Below are 8,724 nucleotides of genomic sequence, written 5' to 3' on the forward strand. Positions count from 1 at the left end.
TCATAGTAGGGTATCGTTAGAGCTTGTGCCTGTTTGGGGACAGTGATTCTCATCTTTCCTGTGAACTATTCACAGGATTGGTTTTGTAAATCTTCACTGTAGTTTAATACTGTAGTATCAGCGTTGGAAAGAAAAGAATTGGTGATTATTTTGTGCCTTTAAGATTTGAATTTGGATTTGAAGACCGCTATTATATTCTATTCAGTTTCTGATTGTTTACTGTTTTGTAAACTGAAAATATCACAGGTCATGAAGGGATTGGATCATCACATGTATAACAAAAGTTTTAGTTTAAAGATGCTGAGAAGTAGAATTGTAAGGGGAAAAAACCCAAATACCAATTAATTCTAATCTAACATCTGGAAATCTCTAGTGTTGTTATTTTTTTAAATAGACTTAGGGATTTTTTTTGAATCAGAAATTTTATTCTTTGTGTGTTCTGTGGTTTTTATGTTATATATACTTCGGAAGTAAGCTATTATATAAAAAAAAGTTCAATATCTTTTTTAATTTCCATTTTTGCTTAAAATACTTAATGCGAAGGAAGTTTGTATCTCTACATGTTTCTTGCTGTAGACATGCTAAACAGTGTCGCATGTAACTTCATTCGTTGAATTTTGTCTTTGAGCCAGAAATGCAACTGGCTTAGTGCCTTATTGCCCCCAGCAGCCCTACTATTCAGGGTAGGTAGTGTTGAACCTGGGTTTTTTGTTTGGTTTGGGGTTGGTTTTTTTTCCCCAGAGCAATTTGATTTAAATAGTTTAATTATTAAGATGAACAGAAATGTTTTTACAGTTATTAGCAAGACACATCACATAACTGCACTTATGCTGATTGGTTTGGTTTTTTTTTTGCTTTTGCTGCAGATTTGTTAAATGTGATATAAACAGCTTACATTTAAAAGGCACTTACTATGTAAGATAACTGTTGGTAGAGGGGAAGAATGAAGGAAGCAACATGGTTAAAAGAATCAATGCTTAACAAACTGACAAATTGGTAGGTACTTGTTTATATTCCAGAAAATCACAGGTAAAAACAAAGGAAAAAACTTCAGCCACGTGAAATCAAGCTGAGCGCTTAGCCTTGTAGAAAGAAGCTATCTAAAAAAGCCACACTTTGTAAGCTGCTGTGCTCTGAATTGTTTGTGTTTGAATTCCACTTCATTAATAGGAATTCTGCTTAACAAAAGGGATGAGATTTGCAAAATTCACATGCTGTTTATTTAACCCTATTGCATTTTGCACCTGCACTGGGAAAGAGAAACCAGTATTGGGCCAAATATCTCTCCTTGTATTTAGGATACCTTAGGTTTTTGCTCTGCACACGTGATCTGAGTGAAATCTTTCATTAGGGCTTGAGGGGAGGAGAGGACTGTATAAATGATGGCGACGGCCTCTCTCATCTGCGTACTGGGACAAGAGGGGCCCATGACAGCGCAAGCAAAACACAGGTGGGAGGAATTTCAACCAAGTGTAAGGGCCCTGAGGAAGCCCAAACCCATACAACAGGTTGTAGCTGGAGTCAAGCTCTAAGGATCTTCCCCAGCAAAATTTGAAGTGGTATGGAAGCCCTGAGGGCTGGACTCGCTCAGCAGAAAGTGGTTGCTGTGTGCTATGATGCTGTATTTCATTACACGTAGCTCATTGACTCAATCCAGATTGCAGCATTTCACTTACTGAAAATATGCTGTTGCCTCCTCTAAAACTTGAGGTAGCCCCTGCAGTTATGAATTGGTATGTCAGCTTTCTCCCCTGAAATACTGCTGCTGTTTCTGTTAATGAAGTTGTACTTGCTGCATTAGCAGTGCTACTGTGCTGGGGGTCATATTTTGCAGTGTTCTCTATTCTGGGAATTCTGCTGTGGCTGCCATCACTGGAGTTATCTCAGTGACAGTAACTATTTAAGACTTTTTGGAAAAAAATAATTTATCATAGATAAAGCTCTTAAAAGTCAGCATATGAATAATTAATCACTCCATTTCTTCTCACCCATAACTTTCCAAAATTGCCTTCATTTTTATTATACTGTTTCATGATGGTCACAGCCAATATAGAGCGGAAAATATGAACTTGTTTTTTTTCCAGTGTAAAAGATTACTGCCACTTTTTTCATTTATTTAGCTGAATAAAGGTGGCATTTCAGCAAGGAAGTACTTGTAGCTGTGGCTTATAATCAAAGCCATAATTTTCAAATGTTTTTTCCATGTGCTTTGAAGGTGAGTGTGCCTCTCTGTGTGTGCAGGTGTGTATGCATGCACAGGGGAGAGATTGTAATCTTATGATACGCATCTGGGAGAAAATTGGCTGGATGGTAGTAACTGAAAAGTAATTTTTTAGCACTGTCTAATTACACCTTAGAGATTTAGTAGAACTCGAGTCCCACCCATTTTTGTAACTGCATTGTCTGTTTTCTCCTTATCTGACATGACAGATGTACTGAGATGGTTACAGATTGTTCTACAGGAAGAAAATAATAATTGTCACAGACAATTAAACCAATACAGAAGTCATTCAATAATAAATGCAGAATAAAAAATTAAGAATGCATTTTAAAATACATTTTATAATTTTATTAGTTAGAAATCTGTTCATTATTATCTTGCAAAGCAAATGCTTTCCTATACAACGTTACTGAGATAGAGACTTCAGTGGCCCATTAGCATGAATACATCCCTGCATAATCTTTAGTTCAGCAACAGACATTTAAGAGAACGTTTGAGAGACTGTTATTGATATTACCTCAGGAACAGTATTTTATATTTGTGGCTACAAATAAGATAAGAAATATCCTATTAATGACTCTGTGGTTTAACAAAAAAAGAAGTTACCGACTTCCTTTATATACCCTGTAGAGTCATCGCTCCTTACGTTGGCCAAATGTGTAACAACTTTTTCGAATAGACAATCTAGTATAGGAAGTGTTAAGATGTAAACAATTCATTTTACACTCATTCTTAAACAGCAGCGATGCCAACATTACTTTCTAGTAATATGTTTTGCATTTATTTTCTTTGACACTGCTTTTTAGTTACGGTACGGTCATCTTTTCCTAGTTGTCTGCAGTTAGAAAAATTTTCGCGAGCAAGTTGCAGAAGAGTGAGATTTGAGGGAAGTGTTCCAAGGAGATCTTTCATTGTGTGACATGGTTCATAACAGAAAGGATTGCTAAACTGTAATTTTAACAGATTTCTGTTGAATTGTCAATTTAAGATGTCAGTTGTCATCTTGTCAGTTCCAAGATGTATCTTCTAAAGGATGTTAATCGCCTTTAGAGTTTTACAATCATTATGTTGACTCAGCAGTAGATGGTAGTGGCCTAGTTTCTTGAAGGACACCATACTGCTGGTGGCTGGTTTTTGTCAAGCTTTTCCCTGGACCTTGATCTTGCAGTGGGAGCTGCAGAGAAACAAGCTGCATGAAGTCTGCACACTTGCCTTTTCATAGTAGAGGTGTGTATTATAAAATCTTCATCTTTGAACTTTCTGCAACTAGTGTAACATGATATCTGGTAGTATCATTAAAAGAAAATTAGACAAGAGAATGAGCTTGTTTTGTTAACAGATACAATTCTGATTTTACCAGATTCATTAATATATTTGAGGATTTTTATTAGCTACTTTCATTCTGTCCCAAAGTCTGTATAGTGTAGGTGCAGCTGGTACATGATTATATAAGCAAATATAAAAACTATTGTATATTCTATTTCTGTTTCTAAGGGTGGGTGGGGGAAGTGTTAAATTGATTGTTATGTTTCAAACTGTGGTCTGTTCTGCCAGCAGCTAAAACGTGATCAATTAAATGAGGCATGTGAAAGGCAGTGCTGTTGCACATTGTTAAAGGAAAATTACAAGAGGTATGGTAATATTAAGGCATAAGTCTATGCTATAGAAGTGGTTGGAATTAAATTTAACCCCGTGAAAGCAGGACATTCAGTGCTGCGTTATTGGTATATTGTATAAAAATTCTAGATGAATGTCTTTCATTAATTCTAAGAAAATAATGTTTAGTAAGGACAAAATGTAACCTAGTCAGAAGTAAACTTTCATTAAAAAGGACATGTGATTGTGACATTTCATTAGTCTTCTGAAAGGAAAACTGATGTATAGTTTAATTACCAGTTAACCTGTTGGGCAGGTTAGTTAGTTAGTTTTCCCCACCTTAATGTTGTGCTTTCATTCCTACTTGTCTTGCTGTACTTGCTAGAAAACCCAAATTGTTGCTGTGACAACTGACATTTCAAATTTTTCACAAGCTTCTAGTAATGCAGCATTTCTCCACGCATCTTGCACTTCTGAGATATGTCTCCAGGAGCCTGTCGGAGGGAAAATGATCGCTGTTTCCTACGCCGGCACTGCCCAGGCCCTCCTCCTGGCACCAGCAGCAGGGTAAAGCTGTCCTGCTCGGAGCCGTGGGCGCAGCACTGCTCCGGTGGGGGCTGCGGTGCGAGCACGGGGGCAGGTGCCCCGGGAGCCGGTCTTCTTGGCTGCTGCCAGCAGTGTTTGGAAAGCATGAGAAAGAGATGGAAGAGCATCACCCGTCAGGCCCCTAATAGCTGAAAAGGGCTGTGCAGCCCACCGAACAACTTGCCTTTTGAAAAGAAGTGCAGTCAAATCTCATTAAGGCTGTTCTTCTAAAAAGATTATAATTAACTTTCATTAGTGCCATCGTTCCGCAGTTCTTTAAGTAATAGGAATTAATTGAAAAAGCAACTGGAGCGTTTTACCTAATTGCTAAAAAATCATGTCTCAAAGCATGAGAGATTGATAAAAACATGAGATACTCAGTATGTACACACATTTGTATTCTGTACTCATACTTGCAGCGTATGTGTGGGGGGTGAGGTTGTGCCAGCCATTGTGCAACTGAAGTAGCAGAGGGGTTTGTAAAGAAGATTAGAGTTGGCTTCTCAAGGGGATTCAGAGTGCTTCAAAGGATGCATGGGAAGTGAGGGAGAAGAGTTTTCAATAGTGGCTCTGCGAAAGAGATTGACGTCTCTTTGTACGGAGGAGTTTCAGTTTAAGAGCGCTATGGAGTAAAGCACTTCCAGTTAACTTGAGTGTAAACTAGCGCCGCTTCTCAAGAATCGCCTCCAAGATTTGTATGGGACAGGAGGGAAGAGGAGCGACTTGTGTTGGAGGATTGCCTTCCCTTCCCCTGAGTTTTGAGCCGGGGAGCAGCGGGGCTGAGGGGAGGGGGAGCTGGGAGACCTGAGCCCCGGCAGCCTCGGAGGAGGTATCATGTAACCCTTCAGCCTGGGGATCCTCTGGGGCCCTGGCAAGCTGATTCTCTCTTCTGCCTGCCTGGGGCTGTGAGCAGTTTCCAGGGCTTTCTTGGGAGCAACGTGGTAACAGAATTTTATGATCTAGAAGCGAATTTTTCCTTTGCTGCCCAAGCGGCTTGGGTAACGTATGATTTGGGAGCAGGGGGTGGTGGGGTGTTGTATTTTTTTGCTTTTCACCTAAAGGAAATACTAGGTTGTAACAATGCCTTTTTTTGTTGGTTTTTTCCTCTTTCACAGCTCTAAAGCTGCATAATAAATACAGTGATTTCCAAGTTTTTCAGCTTTCTTGATAAGAACTGCATTAGGAAAGACATCTTTTATAGGAGCAAAGAAATTGTTTGGGTACAGTAAAGTTGAGTTTGATGTTGCGCACCTGTTTCATGAACGAGGGCTCCCCATGCTGGGATCGCTAAACACAACTGGGGAGGAATCATCAAGATCTTCTAGTGGTTGCAACAAACTGCAAAGAATATGTGGTCCGTGGCGGACAAATTACCGGCAGGTATTTTTGTTGTATACAGCATCCTGTGGCAATGAGTTCCATGATTTATTAAACATCGTGCAAAATGCCTTCTCCTTTGTTTTAAATATGTTTGAGTGGTATTTTCCTTCTTTCCTTCTTCCCTCCTTATCCTTTTTTTCTGTGGGAAGCAAGGAAATATTCTTTATTCAGGCTTTGCATAGTTTTCAAACATGATGCATAATTTGGAAGGTGTCAGTTACATCTTCTGTCGTTTGTTTCCTGTCCAAGTTTATTCTTGTTTTAAAACTGTACCTTTTATCATACTTACTGTTCCCTCTGCTACCGCTTCTTGTTGCGCTGTATCTTTGGGTAGGACAGCCACAACTGTGTTATTCAGGTAGTAGAAAATGGTATCTGTGGGTTTTCGGGGAGAAAAAAAAGGTCAAAGAGTAGATTTTCTGCAAATTTTAGAGATGTCAGTGCAAAAAATTTTCTATTGTCTTAAATGGATTTTTTATTTAGGTTCAGAGTTGTGCATTTTGAGGTTCAGGAAGTTTGGGCTTAAACTCTGCTTGTGCAGCATCTTTTTATACCCGTTAGAGAAAATGGTTGGGCCAATACTGCGTCTTTTTAGCTATTTTGTTAAGTGTTCTATCCTAGAGACAAATCAGACCGGTAAAGGGCAGTAGACACTCAAACACCGTTACTTAAAATCTAGCTAGCAGTGGCTGGAATTACTTTTAGGATTTTTTATTATTATTATTGCTGCTATTACAGTTTTGGAAAGAATCTGTCACTGGAGCATCTGAAGCTTTATGATCTATACATGCTATAAATAGGGCAAGTTTTTTCAGGAATGATACAAAGTCAAGGAGGGAGAGCAATATCACTTACTAACATCTTGATTATATAAGACAGAATGAAAGAAGAAGTGCACTAGCCATCAACTGCTTTTATGCTTGTTATTTACCTTTGTTTAACCTATATTAGACAACTAGAAATAAGGACTATTTCAGTTTCTTTTATATGCAGATTTTTACTTACTACTTTTTCTGTGAAAATATTTCTCTATATGCTTGTTTGGACCTCTTCTTTTAAAAGACTTGCCCACTGTGCTGTTTATACAACAGTATCATTAAAGCAGTAATCAAGAAAGGGCTTAACTCTGGAATTAATATTTAATTGCTTCTGTAGAACATTGCTCACATATCATTTGTGTTTCTCTTACAGTGATGGAATGGTTCCTTTATTTTCTGTTGGGGAACCATGATAATGAACCTGTAGTTAGGGTTTCTTCAGGGTCTTGTCACTGGGGAGAGAGGGGTTGTGTGATCTAAGGCAGCAGAAGCTCTGCTGGTGGGACCCATTTGATCACCCTTGCTTCATGCCGTACCTGTGCCTTGTACCAGCAGGTATAAAGTCTCACTTTAACTATAAACACATTCTCATTGCTTCTGTCTGAGACAGTGTTCAGATTTGCACTTTTAATTTCATTTAGCCTGTATGTAGCAGCTAGCTCTTTAGTACTTAAAAATTTGGGATATTCCCAGAAAATAAAAATAAAAGTCTGTTCTTATAATCTACCCCTGCCTCATGCACACTTCCATAATTTTTACTGTTAATATTGAGAAACTAAATTACAGAATTTTAAGACGTGTATAATCTTCCCCTTAAATCAGTGACTAGAAAAAGTATTTTCTTTGGTTTTCTACCTCAAAAACATAAAAGGTTTGTGATTGTTCTCTCAGGAAAATAAAGGCAGTGGACAAGGTGTTAAAATGCAATGAATGAAATCTAATCAGATCCTGGAAACACAGAGGTGTTTGTCAGGTAGACTTCAGGATCCTGCCTGGGTCCCTCAGCTACAAGCCCAGGCTTCATGAAAGAATATACTCTCAGGAAAAGCGGCAAGGAGAGATTGAAGCAGTCTGCAAGAGGAAAATAATTCGTTACAGTTGCCTTTGAGTCTTTTGATTCCCTGTGCCATTCTAGGTCAGCAAAATTTCAGTGCTACCACCATGGCCTTCTATGATCTGAAAAATCTCTCCATTTTGACCAAGCAAAGGTAACAGTGGCTAAATACATACCGTAGGGAAGATGCATTCTGTGGGGCAACACGAAGGCCTAGCTGCCTCCTGGGAACGTTGCAGGATAAAGCTTCTAAGGGGAGGACAGCTGAGGCTGTGGCAAGTTGTCCAGTTGAGGGACTAGGACTGCAGGCTGGGTTGTGGAAAACTTCTCTGCCTTGCTGTCTGGAGACAGTGCAATCTCTTCTGCAATGGGAAGGGAGACTAAGTTATACTAATACCAACTGTATCCATTCTCCATGTATCAAATGGGAGTTTTGCATTGGTCATTCAGAAATGAAATGGTGATGGAAAAATTACAGAATCTTATGGAATCCAGTTTTTATGAAGAAAAGTTTTAGTAGATGGATCTTAATAAGCAGCACTAAAAAGATGAGAGGCATAACTTGCCCCCTGGGAAACTCCTTCCAATCAGTGGTGTGGGTGCAGAAAATTAGAAGCTTGGGATTCACAGCCTGAGAGGATTCTTTCACTGTCTGCAGAACTAGTAAAGACTTTTGATTAATTTAACATACGTGGATTTGGAAAGGTGTAGAGGGATAGTATTTTCGAGTGGAGGACTTTGCACTACAGGTTTACTGAGGAGACTTTTGTATTTGGAAGATGTGTTCTTAGCTGAATTTATTGCCAATAGCAGTGTAGGTGGAAGGAAAACATCTCTTTTCTTACCTTGATTAGGTATGATTTAGAAGTGATGTTTAGACTAGAAGGGTGACTCCCGCTAGTAACATGATATTACACAGTGAATGGATTGTATCTACCTTTCAGGTGGAATGGACAACTAGTTTGACCTCATAATAAAGGGAATTTGTTGTTGGACTTCGCCTGGCCTGGATAAGGAAGTGGTCCATAAAGAAGGAAATAATTATTTAATGTTTCTGTGCTACAAAGTTT

The sequence above is a fragment of the Egretta garzetta genome, unplaced genomic scaffold (assembly GCF_000687185.1).
Source record: "Egretta garzetta isolate BGI_Z169 unplaced genomic scaffold, ASM68718v1 scaffold138, whole genome shotgun sequence".
Lineage (NCBI taxonomy): Eukaryota > Metazoa > Chordata > Aves > Pelecaniformes > Ardeidae > Egretta > Egretta garzetta.